Raw genomic sequence first — 16,259 nt, 5'->3', positions numbered from 1 at the left:
CTCACAGGCATCTACATATGGATATTTTACAGTTCTAGCTACATTTTGCTGTAGGGTGTGCCCATTAATTCTTTTCTAGTATTTGTAGCTTTCTGTTCACTGCTGTGAGCAGCTACAGCAGTCTTTAAGGTGTCAAAAGGGAGTTTTCTGTTTTGTGACACATGCTCATGCAACAAAGGAAGGACAGTCAGTTTAACTTGTGTCACATCCTGAGTACCAACTCACCTTTTTCTGCTCAAGTCCTTAGCAGTAGCCCAAAATTTCTACTGTTGTCTCTTCGCTGCGTATGTTGTGAGCACGTGTCAACATAAGGTCTTGCTAGCCAGTTATTTTCCCATGGTGAGAAGAAAAAATACAGATAGGAAGCAAAAAAGGGTAACATTTGAGTAGGATGGTGGGAGTCCACAGTGGAAAGAGCGGGCCTTAGAAAATGGGATGCACACAAGTCCCAAACGATCTGCATCATGTACATTGCACTTTTAGTTCAATGTCATGCATGATATGTCTTTTATTGATAGAATCGTACAATTTATGAATGCAATATTATTTGTATTCGTTTCACCAAAATTATCAATCGCTACCTGGAATGCAAAATTTTAGGATTCTACTTGAAAAAGAAAAAAATGTTTCAAAACAAGATAGTAAGACTTATGCCCATATTTATACTTTTTTAGTGCTGCATTTGCGCCGATTTTTCAAGCAAAAACGGAGCAGACTTTCAAAATACAATTGTATTTTGCAAGTTTGCACCATTTTTCGTTCAAAAAATGACGCAAATGCATTGCTAAAAAAGTATAAATATGCCTTAATTGGTGTATCTGAGACTCAAGAACAGCTATGAAGTTGTTTTATTTTGTCCATCAGTGATGTGATGGCTTACAGTGATTCTATTTTCTTCGTATGACAATGAATGGTGGCATTCATTGTTGGAACCTCCATGTACTTTCAATGTAAATCATAACTATTCATTATGTTGTAAATATCCTGACATGAAATCTGTGTTTGACCCTGTAAGCATCCATGTGATACAGGTAGGGACAAGTCTAACAAAGATGCTCTAACATGGTAATTGAGGACCGCGCAGAAGATATTGTTCTGGATATCATACACAAATGGGTGAAAACAGAACCATTGAGTCTCAGCGAGCAGGGGATTTGGTAAGGGTCACATAAAAGTGAGGGCCATGAGCCTCTTGTCAGAGCCACTATCGAGTTGACATAAGTGACCCGACCACTGGGAATTCAGCAGAAGTTGATTTCCTTATCAGTTTTGGTGACCACTTCCTGTTTAGTTACATTTTATTGTTTTGTGTTTTTGAGCACTGATTGGCAGAAAGTGAGTAATGGTTATGGTCTGATGAATGCCCCTACACCTTGGATAAGGGTAATTGGACGTGTTGACCAAATATAAGAACATTGCTCAAATATGAGAACAACATTAGGGTTGGATGAATTTTCATCCCTGTATACTCACATATACATAGATTTAAAACTGTCCCCTGGCATTCAAGAATAAAGCTTAACGTCTGGAGGGTAGAAAGTTTTAACTCACTTGACTGATCATTATTTTAATTTCTTCACATTCTGCATTACCTACCCACACTATTATCTCGCATAGGGTTTTACTAAAACATCCAAAGAGCTCCTCCTAATTCATTTAGCCCACACTATGGTGTGAGAAGAAACTCTAAGATGAAGCATTCAACCTTTGCTGGGTGAGGGCTTTCATCCTATTACAGGAATATCCCTGGAAATCTTAGTGTACATATTTGTTAGACTCTGGTATTTGATTGTAGTTTTAAGAACACAACCCACATTTTTCGCTTCAAAACTTGGAAAAACATAGATTAAAGGAAATGTGCATTTTATACAATTTCAGTGCTGCAAGCCTCTTCAGTCTCATGACTGGCTGAAAATAGATGAGCCTAAGTTTTCAGACTTGCCAATAAAGCTGCTATTGCCTAAGCCCGAAGAGTGCCTGTTCAGTCCAATGGGCCTATAAATCACAAAAATTACTTCAGTACTATGGGACTAAGACCCACCTCCATGAAGACATCAGTTATGCTTTGAGAACAATCTTTATAGTGAAGGCCAAAGTGTTGATGTAGGCAGCACAATGCAACACAGCCATTAGTTTTCAGGAGACAATCCGATTATTTGGGAATTTTTCTATGTTGAACAAATGAGCAGCAACTGAAACAGTGATCAGGCCCACTGAGCCATCTTCAAATGTATCTTCTCTGCAGGAATAACCCTAGAAATGTAGCCAAAATATTATTTAGCTATACAACAAACTTATGAACATTTGTACAGTACGTGACCTCTCAAAGACATAGCAATATTATCTCCAACATGTCTAACATTTCTGTAATTATCTGGTCCTGTGATATCAAGGGATATATTAATGTTAGTTCTTCATTAAATAAGTCATTGTTGTACATAAACACTCCAGTGAACTATGGACTAAGTGAAGGGCCAACATTGTTATTACATTAGCAACAGACAGACTGAGAGATTGTCAATCAAGAAATGGGTCTACATAGAAATGAAAAATAATGAATTCCACTCTTTAGCAGCTTAGATGTGAGGTGGGGGTTTTGCCATCAGATAAGTAACACAAATCATCAAAAGTGTTGTGTATGAACCTTTTGACTTTGATTGAAGGTGCTGCTCTCAAATACAAGCTCGTGATTTCAACTCCAGGAGGAAGATATCCTATGGAGTGGCAGGACAAATGCAACCACAGAGATAAAAAGAAAGAGGAAAATAAGGAGGGAAGGGGCAGAAAATAATGGTTGGATGGATGGATGGATGGAAGTAAGGAAAGATGGAATGAGAGAAAGACAAAATGAAGAATGGTGAGAAGGAAGGAGGGGTGTGGATGGATGGTTGAATGAATGGGTGGGTGGATGGATGGATGGATAAATGGAAGAAAGGATGGATGGAGAAGGATTGTGGAGAGAAGGAAGAAAGTGAGGCAAAGGAAGGAAGGATCAATTGAAAGACAGACAAAAGGGTAGAGAAAGTGCTAAAAACATAAATATGGACGGAAAGAAAGAAGGAAAAATGAGTGGATAGACAGAACTTGAGAAAAATATTGGCAAGAAGAAAAGGAAAAGGAAAGAATGAAAACTGGAAACAAATAAACAAAGAAAAGAGGAAGAAATCACAGAAGAAATGGAGGATAGATAAAAAAGACAGGCAAGAGGATGGGGAAGATAAGAAAATGAATAGACAGATGAACCATATATTGTAAGCAAAGAGAATGAATGAGAAAACAAAGATGAAAAGGGAAGTGCGAAGAGAAAGACAGAGGGAAACAAAGAAGAAATTGGGTGCTACAACCCCTGAAGATGTATTCTGTAATAAAGAGTTGGGTACAAGCACTTTCAGTCGGGTATGATGAGGCATGTGTCAGACTTTACCTTGGACTTTCACACACACACACATACACACACACACACAAACACACACACACACACACAGTTACTCTCTTTTCTCTGTTTTGAAGGGCTTAAAAATTCTGGTTAGTTTAACAAATATTGTGTTTTAAGTACTCTTAACAATACACACTGTCCAATACCCAGTAGAGAAATCTTCTTTACGCAGATGTCTTAATATGTGACTGTGTTGAGTGATTCAAAATGAATATCTCAAGTAACCTATCAAAGTTCTAGGGTTCAAGCAAGGTGAGGAATGTGAGTATTATTTTTGCCAACTTTGATGGTAGACTCCTGTCAGAGAGGAGATGCAGCTGGGTGACTTAAATCAGGGGATCGGCATCGAAAATCCAATTCTGGGATCCTAAGGATGTTTACTTTTTAAAAGTGTGTTGCAATGAGAGTTTTGAGGAATGTCAAACATTTCTTTTGGCTTAGGGACTCATAAGGCCACTCACATTTCCACTGCTTCTTTCAATAACCCGCTTAAAAGATATTTTTGAGAGGCCACATATTTAGTTATTTATCCAATATAACAAATGCTCTGTAGAGTTAGATACAAGTCCCTTTATACATCCATCTCTTTTCTGTGTGAAAGTATATAGCTGCAGCATATTATTTATATTGTTATGCATGCATAATTGCCACTCATTTCACAACCCAGTATCCACATCTGTGTCTCAAACAATGCTTCATTTCTTGTTTTTAAGGTGTGTTGTTTTTCCCTGAAGCTGTGTTTGTCTTTGTGAATTATGGTAAACATTTGTTTCACCAAATTCCACCAGACAATTTATCTTGCTTTTATTTCATTTATGGTAATCATTTAATCTAAAATGGTAGCATGATGGTACATACATCAAGAAAACAAGTCGTACTTGAACTATGACATGAAATGTACACACACAGTGGAAGCATTGTATTTTCTCAAATTAGTACCCTTCCCTGTGCTTAAATAAGACACACTTTGGGGGTGACTGATGAATAAATAAAAACAGGCTATTCCCAAATGGTCAAGGCATTTTCCTCTGTCATTTTCATGTGTCATTGTAATGCATGTAAGCTGCAGCCCAGCCAAAATGCAGATGTGTCCCTCATGACTTATATTTATCCTATATGTGGGTGATGTACATACACACTGCAGTCCACATACAACATTTAACTTTCCCTGCCATATTTGATCTTTAGGCATCATTTACAATGGGCTTGCAGGGAGGGAAAATAGGGGGTTCCAATGTATAAAACCTGTTTTAGAGGGGAACCAAAAGGCACTTTATTAAAATGTAAGAGTATTAAACGGAACAGATCCCTGAAGTCAGTGAAAACTAGCATCCAGAAGACTGGCAAAAGTTTGGGGTGATCATGCAGAAAAGACAGACTTGCTATAGAGTGCCTAATGTTTCTCTGGAGAGTTTATGTATTGTATTTTTGCTTGTGTTTTATCTGAGTTTACATGTTTTTAGGGCCCGTGTTTATTGCTAGCACACACAATTCTGTGAGTGCATTTTGTGCAGTTTAGTGGTGTGTCACTATCATTAGGAGTAGTGGCACTGGAGAAATTGCTATGAGAAGTGCTTAATTTGTAAATAAAAACAAGCTGTGCCCAAAGCTCTCCTCTGAAACATGCAGCTGCTTCAATTAAATGTGCGAAAGAATACTGATACAGCACAATCCTGACGCCATCTTGAGCCTCTTTTTTCCATGTACAGCCACTCCCTGCCCCTTCAGCTCACTCCTGCACTTTTCTTCTTTCTCCCTTTGTAAAGCTTTTTTGTGTTTGTATTCCTCTGTCTTTCCCATATGTGTCTTTTGCTTTCAGTAAATAAATGAGGCAGGAAAATAAGTGACTGCATTCAAAAATAAGTGCTGATGCGACACACCAGAAACCACAGGCTCAAATTAAGCACTGGCTGTGAGGTGTCCACTGTGCCTCAAATTATAATTGACTTGTCCTTCCTAAAAGGGGGAATTGGACCAATTTTCCTCCCTTGTATTAGTGGCCATGGTACCCTTCCTCTGCCACTAGGTCACAGGTATCTCTGTATTGTAATAGGTGTTATTCTATGTTTATTACTATCCTGAGTGTTAGCATTTAAATATCTTTCTTTTTGCTTCTGCACCTGTCTGTATGAGTTCACTTCAAAAATATTTCAAGTCTCCCAAATATGCTTTAAGATGTAGCAGGATATTGCCCAAGGTTTCTACCTTCTAAGCGTCCGTCTGGTAAAGTGTTCTTGCAAATGTTTCTTACTCTGTCTCACATTTATTGGTTTCTCTGTCAGAGCCTCTCTCTTCCTTTCCCCACCTGGGACCCCATCTCTCTTTTCCCAATGTTATCCTAAGGAGTTTTGGGGCCAGGAAAAGACACACTTCAGCTGTTTTTATGAACATTTAAGAATATATCCATATTGTTTGGAATCATGCTACCTAGAATTAGTAGACAATAAGTAATAAAATTCAAAATTCTTCTGAACAGGCGGCCTAAAATAATGCCTAGCCCATGGCCCCAAAATGTTGAAGGTGACACTGAACTCACATTGAAACTCCTCCATCTGTGAGAGCTATAGGCGTTGCACCCTTGTGCAGCCCAGATCGGCTCAAACCTGCTCCCAGAGGACGGCACCCTTGGGAAATATGATTGCCTATTAACATAAATTGACTCAGTTGTTTTCACTTTCTGGGAACCGCACATTTGTCTGTTTTATGTCATGAGTTAATAGAAAGCCTCCATCTTTTGACATTCCAGGAACTGCTTATTTTTATTCCTATAAAGATAGAAACCTTAGTTTTTTACATTCCAGGGACTGCTCCTTTCATGCTGTGGGAAAGGGGTTTTGTGAACCAATTAAACATGTTAAAACTGGGGAGCTTTTCTTTTGCAACGCAGTACTTCAGCTAATTTAGGGGATATGGGCAGGGGCGTAAATTCAGGGAGGGAGCTGGGATTGGGATGTTACACCCCGCCTGAAAAATATACTCTGGGGTAAATAGTTGGGTACAGGTGCTTTCAGTCGGTATAGTGAGGTGTTTGTCAGATTTCACCCTGTATTTTGGATGCACTCAGAGACAAATACACACACATATACACACGCTATCTCATCTCTGACTTAAACTTGGTTAGTTTGAAAACAGATATGTTTTAAGTACCTCCAAGAATCTGCACTCCTCTCTCTTTCCACTGCCTCTTAGCGCTCCTTGTGTCCTGCTTTTCATAATGTGTTTTCACAAGCGATGCAAGGCTGATTGTTGGGAAATCTGAAGTCTACACCCCCTAATCGTACTGACCAAGCTACGCCCCTGGAAATGGGTGGGCTGCATCTCTGAAAATGCAGAAAATGTAACACAGTTGAGCATCAGAACGCAGAGTTTCATTTGAGGAGATCAATAAAACTGTCTTTATTTGAATTTTCTTCTATTTATTTTGATGCAAGGCTCCTTGAAACTCCTACTTGTGAACCTCCCTTAGTTATATAATCGACATTGACATTCAACTGAACTACATTTTCCTCACAGGCATCTACATATGGATATTTTACAGTTCTAGCTGCATTTTGCTGTAGGGTGTGCCCATTAATTCTTTTCTAGTATTTGTAACTTTCTGTTCACTGCTGTGAGCAGCTACAGCAGTCTTTAAGGTGGCAAAAGGGAGTTTTCTGTTTTGTGACACATGCTCATGCAACAAAGGAAGGACATTCAGTTTAACTTGTGTCACATCCTGAGTACCAACTCACCTTTTTCTGCTCAAGTCCTTAGCAGTAGCCCAAAATTTCTACTGTTGTCTCTTCGCTGCGTATGTTGTGAGCACGTGTCAACATAAGGTCTTGCTAGCCAGTTATTTTCCCATGGTGAGAAGAAAAAATACAGATAGGAAGCAAAAAAGGGTAACATTTGAGTAGGATGGTGGGAGTCCACAGTGGAAAGAGCGGGCCTTAGAAAATGGGATGCACACAAGTCCCAAACGATCTGCATCGGGTACATTGCACTTTTAGTTCAATGTCATGCATGATATGTCTTTTATTGATAGAATCGTACAATTTATGAATGCAATATTATTTGTATTCGTTTCACCAAAATTATCAATCGCTACCTGGAATGCAAAATTTTAGGATTCTACTTGAAAAAGAAAAAAATGTTTCAAAACAAGATAGTAAGACTTATGCCCATATTTATACTTTTTTAGTGCTGCATTTGCGCCGATTTTTCAAGCAAAAACGGAGCAGACTTTCAAAATACAATTGTATTTTGCAAGTTTGCACCATTTTTCGTTCAAAAAATGACGCAAATGCATTGCTAAAAAAGTATAAATATGCCTTAATTGGTGTATCTGAGACTCAAGAACAGCTATGAAGTTGTTTTATTTTGTCCATCAGTGATGTGATGGCTTACAGTGATTCTGTTATTTTCTTCGTATGACAATGAATGGTGGCATTCATTGTTGGAACCTCCATGTACTTTCAATGTAAATCATAACTATTCATTATGTTGTAAATATCCTGACATGAAATCTGTGTTTGACCCTGTAAGCATCCATGTGATACAGGTAGGGACAAGTCTAACAAAGATGCTCTAACATGGTAATTGAGGACCGCGCAGAAGATATTGTTCTGGATATCATACACAAATGGGTGAAAACAGAACCATTGAGTCTCAGCGAGCAGGGGATTTGGTAAGGGTCACATAAAAGTGAGGGCCATGAGCCTCTTGTCAGAGCCACTATCGAGTTGACATAAGTGACCCGACCACTGGGAATTCAGCAGAAGTTGATTTCCTTATCAGTTTTGGTGACCACTTCCTGTTTAGTTACATTTTATTGTTTTGTGTTTTTGAGCACTGATTGGCAGAAAGTGAGTAATGGTTATGGTCTGATGAATGCCCCTACACCTTGGATAAGGGTAATTGGACGTGTTGACCAAATATAAGAACATTGCTCAAATATGAGAACAACACTAGGGTTGGATGAATTTTCATCCCTGTATACTCACATATACATAGATTTAAAACTGTCCCCTGGCATTCAAGAATAAAGCTTAACGTCTGGAGGGTAGAAAGTTTTAACTCACTTGACTGATCATTATTTTAATTTCTTCACATTCTGCATTACCTACCCACACTATTATCTCGCATAGGGTTTTACTAAAACATCCAAAGAGCTCCTCCTAATTTATTTAGCCCACACTATGGTGTGAGAAGAAACTCTAAGATGAAGCATTCAACCTTTGCTGGGTGAGGGCTTTCATCCTATTACAGGAATATCCCTGGAAATCTTAGTGTACATATTTGTTAGACTCTGGTATTTGATTGTAGTTTTAAGAACACAACCCACCTTTTTCGCTTCAAAACTTGGAAAAACATAGATTAAAGGAAATGTGCATTTTATACAATTTCAGTCCTGCAAGCCTCTTCAGTCTCATGACTGGCTGAAAATATATGAGCCTAAGTTTTCAGACTTGCCAATAAAGCTGCTATTGCCTAAGCCCGAAGAGTGCCTGTTCAGTCCAATGGGCCTATAAATCACAAAAATTACTTCAGTACTATGGGACTAAGACCCACCTCCATGAAGACATCAGTTATACTTTGAGAACAATCTTTATAGTGAAGGCCAAAGTGTTGATGTAGGCAGCACAATGCAACACAGCCATTAGTTTTCAGGAGACAATCCGATTATTTTGGAATTTTTCTATGTGGAACAAATGAGCAGCAAATGAAACAGTGATCAGGTCCACTGAGCCATCTTGAAATGGCATCTTCTCTGCAGGAATAACCCTAGAAATGTAGCCAAAATATTATTTAGCTATACAACAAACTTATGAACATTTGTACAGTACGTGACCTCTCAAAGACATAGCAATATTATCTCCAACATGTCTAACATTTCTGTAATTATCTGGTCCTGTGATATCAAGGGATATATTAATGTTAGTTCTCCATTAAATAAGTCATTGTTGTACATAAACACTCCAGTGAACTATGGACTAAGTGAAGGGCCAACATTGTTATTACATTAGCAACAGACAGACTGAGAGATTGTCAATCAAGAAATGGGTCTACATAGAAATGAAAAATAATGAATTCCACTCTTTAGCAGCTTAGATGTGAGGTGGGGGTTTTGCCATCAGATAAGTAACACAAATCATCAAAAGTGTTGTGTATGAACCTTTTGACTTTGATTGAAGGTGCTGCTCTCAAATACAAGCTCGTGATTTCAACTCCAGGAGGAAGATATCCTATGGAGTGGCAGGACAAATGCAACCACAGAGATAAAAAGAAAGAGGAAAATAAGGAGGGAAGGGGCAGAAAATAATGGTTGGATGGATGGATGGATGGAAGGAAGGAAAGATGGAATGAGAGAAAGACAAAATGAAGAATGGTGAGAAGGAAGGAGGGGTGTGGATGGATGGTTGAATGAGTGGGTGGGTGGATGGATGGATGGATAAATGGAAGAAAGGATGGATGGAGAAGGATTGTGGAGAGAAGGAAGAAAGTGAGGCAAAGGAAGGAAGGATCAATTGAAAGACAGACAAAAGGGTAGAGAAAGTGCTAAAAACATAATTATGGACGGAAAGAAAGAAGGAAAAATGAGTGGATAGGCAGAACTTGAGAAAAATATTGGCAAGAAGAAAAGGAAAAGGAAAGAATGAAAACTGGAAACAAATAAACAAAGAAAAGAGGAAGAAATCACAGAAGAAATGGAGGATAGATAAAAAAGACAGGCAAGAGGATGGGGAAGATAAGAAAATGAATAGACAGATGAACCATATATTGTAAGCAAAGAGAATGAATGAGAAAACAAAGATGAAAAGGGAAGTGCGAAGAGAAAGACAGAGGGAAACAAAGAAGAAATTGGGGTGCTACAACCCCTGAAGATGTATTCTGTAATAAAGAGTTGGGTACAAGCACTTTCAGTCGGGTATGATGAGGCATGTGTCAGACTTTACCTTGGACTTTCACACACACACACATACACATACACACACACACAAACACACACACACACAGTTACTCTCTTTTCTCTGTTTTGAAGGGCTTAAAAATTCTGGTTAGTTTAACAAATATTGTGTTTTAAGTACTCTTAACAATACACACTGTCCAATACCCAGTAGAGAAATCTTCTTTACGCAGATGTCTTAATATGTGACTGTGTTGAGTGATTCAAAATGAATATCTCAAGTAACCTATCAAAGTTCTAGGGTTCAAGCAAGGTGAGGAATGTGAGTATTATTTTTGCCAACTTTGATGGTAGACTCCTGTCAGAGAGGAGATGCAGCTGGGTGACTTAAATCAGGGGATCGGCATCGAAAATCCAATTCTGGGATCCTAAGGATGTTTACTTTTTAAAAGTGTGTTGCAATGAGAGTTTTGAGGAATGTCAAACATTTCTTTTGGCTTAGGGACTCATAAGGCCACTCACATTTCCACTGCTTCTTTCAATAACCCGCTTAAAAGATATTTTTGAGAGGCCACATATTTAGTTATTTATCCAATATAACAAATGCTCTGTAGAGTTAGGTACAAGTCCCTTTATACATCCATCTCTTTTCTGTGTGAAAGTATATAGCTGTAGCATATTATTTATATTGTTATGCATGCATAATTCCCACTCATTTCACAACCCAGTATCCACATCTGTGTCTCAAACAATGCTTCATTTCTTGTTTTTAAGGTGTGTTGTTTTTCCCTGAAGCTGTGTTTGTCTTTGTGAATTATGGTAAACATTTGTTTCACCAAATTCAACCAGACAATTTATCTTGCTTTTATTTCATTTATGGAAATCATTTAATCTAAAATGGTAGCATGATGGTACATACATCAAGAAAACAAGTCGTACTTGAAATAGGACATGAAATGTACACACACAGTGGAAGCATTGTATTTTCTCAAATTAGTACCCTTCCCTGTGCTTAAATAAGACACACTTTGGGGGTGACTGATGAATAAATAAAAACAGGCTATTCCCAAATGGTCAAGGCATTTTTCTCTGTAAGTTTCATGTGTCATTGTAATGCATGTAAGCTGCAGCCCAGCCAAAATGCAGATGTGTCCCTCATGACTTATATTTATCCTATATGTGGGTGATGTACATACACACTGCAGTCCACATACAACATTTAACTTTCCCTGCCATATTGATCTTTAGGCATCATTTACAATGGGCTTGCAGGGAGGGAAAATAGGGGGTTCCAATGTATAAAACCTGTTTTAGAGGGGAACCAAAAGGCACTTTATTAAAATGTAAGAGTATTAAACGAAACAGAGCCCTGAAGTCAGTGAAAACTAGCATCCAGAAGACTGGCAAAAGTTTGGGGTGATCATGCAGAAAAGACAGACTTGCTATAGAGTGCCTAATGTTTCTCTGGAGAGTTTATGTATTGTATTTTTGCTTGTGTTTTATCTGAGTTTACATGTTTTTAGGGCCCGTGTTTATTGCTAGCACACACAATTCTGTGAGTGCATTTTGTGCAGTTTAGTGGTGTGTCACTATCATTAGGAGTAGTGGCACTGGAGAAATTGCTATGAGAAGTGCTTAATTTGTAAATAAAAACAAGCTGTGCCCAAAGCTCTCCTCTGAAACATGCAGCTGCTTCAATTAAATGTGCGAAAGAATACTGATACAGCACAATCCTGACGCCATCTTGAGCCTCTTTTTTCCATGTACAGCCACTCCCTGCCCCTTCAGCTCACTCCTGCACTTTTCTTCTTTCTCCCTTTGTAAAGCTTTTTTGTGTTTGTATTCCTCTGTCTTTCCCATATGTGTCTTTTGCTTTCAGTAAATAAATGAGGCAGGAAAATAAGTGACTGCATTCAAAAATAAGTGCTGATGCGACACACCAGAAACCACAGGCTCAAATTAAGCACTGGCTGTGAGGTGTCCACTGTGCCTCAAATTATAATTGACTTGTCCTTCCTAAAAGGGGGAATTGGACCAATTTTCCTCCCTTGTATTAGTGGCCATGGTACCCTTCCTCTGCCACTAGGTCACAGGTATCTCTGTATTGTAATACGTGTTATTCTATGTTTATTACTATCCTGAGTGTTAGCATTTAAATATCTTTCTTTTTGCTTCTGCACCTGTCTGTATGAGTTCACTTCAAAAATATTTCAAGTCTCCCAAATATGCTTTAAGGTGTAGCAGGCAATTGCCCAAGGTTTCTACCTTCTAAGCGTCCGTCTGGTAAAGTGTTCTTGCAAATGTTTCTTACTCTGTCTCACAGTTATTGGTTTCTCTGTCAGAGCCTCTCTCTTCCTTTCCCCACCTGGGACCCCATCTCTCTTTTCCCAATGTTATCCTAAGGAGTTTTGGGGCCAGGAAAAGACACACTTCAGCTGTTTTTATGAACATTTAAGAATATATCCATATTGTTTGGAATCATGCTACCTAGAATTAGTAGACAATAAGTAATAAAATTCAAAATTCTTCTGAACAGGCGGCCTAAAATAATGCCTAGCCCATGGCCCCAAAATGCTGAAGGTGACACTGAACTCACATTGAAACTCCTCCATCTGTGAGAGCTATAGGCGTTGCACCCTTGTGCAGCCCAGATCGGCTCAAACCTGCTCCCAGAGGACGGCACCCTTGCGAAATATGATTGCCTATTAACATAAATTGACTCAGTTGTTTTCACTTTCTGGGAACCGCACATTTGTCTGTTTTATGTCATGAGTTAATAGAAAGCCTCCATCTTTTGACATTCCAGGAACTGCTTATTTTTATTCCTATAAAGATAGGAACCTTAGTTTTTTACACTCCAGGGCCTGCTCCTTTCATGCTGTGGGAAAGGGGTTTTGTGAACCAATTAAACATGTTAAAACTGGGGAGCTTTTCTTTTGCAACGCAGTACTTCAGCTAATTTAGGGGATATGGGCAGGGGCGTAGATTCAGGGAGGGAGCTGGGATTGGGATGTTACACCCCGCCTGAAAAATATACTCTCGGGTAAATAGTTGGGTACAGGTGCTTTCAGTTGGTATAGTGTGGTGTTTGTCAGATTTCACCCTGTATTTTGGATGCACTCAGAGACAAATACACACACATATACACATGCTATCTCATCTCTGACTTAAACTTGGTTAGTTTGAAAACAGATATGTTTTAAGTACCTCCAAGAATCTGCACTCCTCTCTCTTTCACTGCCTCTTAGCCCTCCTTGTGTCCTGCTATTCATAATGTGTTTTCACAAGCGATGCAAGGCTGATTGTTGGGAAATCTGAAGTCTACACCCCCCTAATCTTACTGACCAAGCTACGCCCCTGGATATGGGTGGGCTGCATCTCTGAAAATGCAGAAAATGTAACACAGTTGAGCATCAGAACGCAGAGTTTCATTTGAGGAGATCAATAAAACTGTCTTTATTTGAATTTTCTTCTATTTATTTTGATGCAAGGCTCCTTGAAACTCCTACTTGTGAACCTCCCTTAGTTATATAATCGACATTGACATTCAACTGAACTACATTTTCCTCACAGGCATCTTTATATGGATATTTTACAGTTCTAGCTACATTTTGCTGTAGGGTGTGCCCATTAATTCTTTTCTAGTATTTGTAGCTTTCTGTTCACTGCTGTGAGCAGCTACAGCAGTCTTTAAGGTGTCAAAAGGGAGTTTTCTGTTTTGTGACACATGCTCATGCAACAAAGGAAGGACATTCAGTTTAACTCGTGTCACATCCTGAGTACCAACTCACCTTTTTCTGCTCAAGACCTTAGCAGTAGCCCAAAATTTCTACTGTTGTCTCTTCGCTGCGTATGTTGTGAGCATGTGTCAACATAAAGTCTTGCTAGCCAGTTATTTTCCCCTGGTGAGAAGAAAAAATACAGATAGGAAGCAAAAAAGGGTAACATTTGAGTAGGATGGTGGGAGTCCACAGTGGAAAGAGCGGGCCTTAGAAAATGGGATCCACACAAGTCCCAAACGATCTGCATCATGTACATTGCACTTTTAGTTCAATGTCATGCATGATATGTCTTTTATTGATAGAATCGTACAATTTATGAATGCAATATTATTTATATTCGTTTCACCAAAATTATCAATCGCTACGTGGAATGCAAAATTTTAGGATTCTACTTGAAAAAGAAAAAAATGTTTCAAAACAAGATATTAAGACTTAGGCCCATATTTATACTTTTTTAGTGCTGCATTTGCGCCGCTTTTTCAAGCAAAAACGGAGCAGACTTTCAAAATACAATTGTATTTTGAAAGTTTGCACCATTTTTCGTTCAAAAAATGACGCAAATGCATTGCTAAAAAAGTATAAATATGCCTTAATTGGTGTATCTGAGACTCAAGAACAGCTATGAAGTTGTTTTATTTTGTCTATCAGTGATGTGATGGCTTACAGTGATTCTGTTATTTTCTTCGTATGACAATGAATGGTGGCATTCATTGTTGGAACCTCCATGTACTTTGAATGTAAATCATAACTATTCATTATGTTGTAAATATCCTGACATGAAATCTGTGTTTGACCCTGTAAGCATCCATGTGATACAGGTAGGGACAAGTCTAACAAAGATGCTCTAACATGCTAATTGAGGACCGCGCAGAAGATATTGTTCTGGATATCATACACAAATGGGTGAAAACAGAACCATTGAGTCTCAGCGAGCAGGGGATTTGGTAAGGGTCACATAAAAGTGAGGGCCATGAGCCTCTTGTCAGAGCCACTATCGAGTTGACATAAGTGACCCGACCACTGCGAATTCAGCAGAAGTTGATTTCCTTATCATTTTTAGTGACCACTTCCTGTTTAGTTACATTTTATTGTTTTGTGTTTTTTGAGCACTGATTGGCAGAAAGTGAGTAATGGTTATGGTCTGATGAATGCCCCTACACCTTGGATAAGGGTAATTGGAGGTGTTGACCAAATATAAGAACATTGCTCAAATATGAGAACAACACTAGGGTTGGATGAATTTTTATCCCTGTATACTCACATATACATAGATTTAAAACTGTCCCCTGGCATTCAAGAATAAAGCTTAACGTCTGGAGGGTAGAAAGTTTTAACTCACTTGACTGATCATTATTTTAATTTCTTCACATTCTGCATTACCTACCCACACTATTATCTCGCATAGGGTCTTACTAAAACATCCAAAGAGCTCCTCCTAATTTATTTAGCCCACACTATGGTGTGAGAAGAAACTCTAAGATGAAGCGTTCAACCTTTGCTGGGTGAGGGCTTTCATCCTATTACAGGAATATCCCTGGAAATCTTAGTGTACATATTTGTTAGACTCTGGTATTTGATTGTAGTTTTAAGAACACAACCCACCTTTTTCGCTTCAAAACTTGGAAAAACATAGATTAAAGGAAATGTGCATTTTATACAATTTCAGTCCTGCAAGCCTCTTCAGTCTCATGACTGGCTGAAAATATATGAGCCTAAGTTTTCAGACTTGCCAATAAAGCTGGTATTGCCTAAGCCCGAAGAGTGCCTGTTCAGTCCAATGGGCCTATAAGTCACAAAAATTACTTCAGTACTATGGGACTAAGACCCACCTCCATGAAGACATCAGTTATGCTTTGAGAACAATCTTTATAGTGAAGGCCAAAGTGTTGATGTAGGCAGTACGATGCAACACAGCCATTAGTTTTCAGGAGACAATCCGATTATTTGGGAATTTTTCTATGTTGAACAAATGAGCAGCAACTGAAACAGTGATCAGGCCCACTGAGCCATCTTCAAATGGTATCTTCTCCGCAGGAATAACCCTAGAAATGTAGCCATAATATTATTTAGCTATACAACAAACTTATGAACATTTGTACAGTACGTGACCTCTCAAAGACATAGCAATATTATCTCCAACATGTCTAACATTTCT

Source organism: Pleurodeles waltl, chromosome 7 (assembly GCF_031143425.1).
Source record: "Pleurodeles waltl isolate 20211129_DDA chromosome 7, aPleWal1.hap1.20221129, whole genome shotgun sequence".
In the NCBI taxonomy this organism is placed as follows: domain Eukaryota; kingdom Metazoa; phylum Chordata; class Amphibia; order Caudata; family Salamandridae; genus Pleurodeles; species Pleurodeles waltl.
This window is presented reverse-complemented; position numbering follows the sequence as displayed.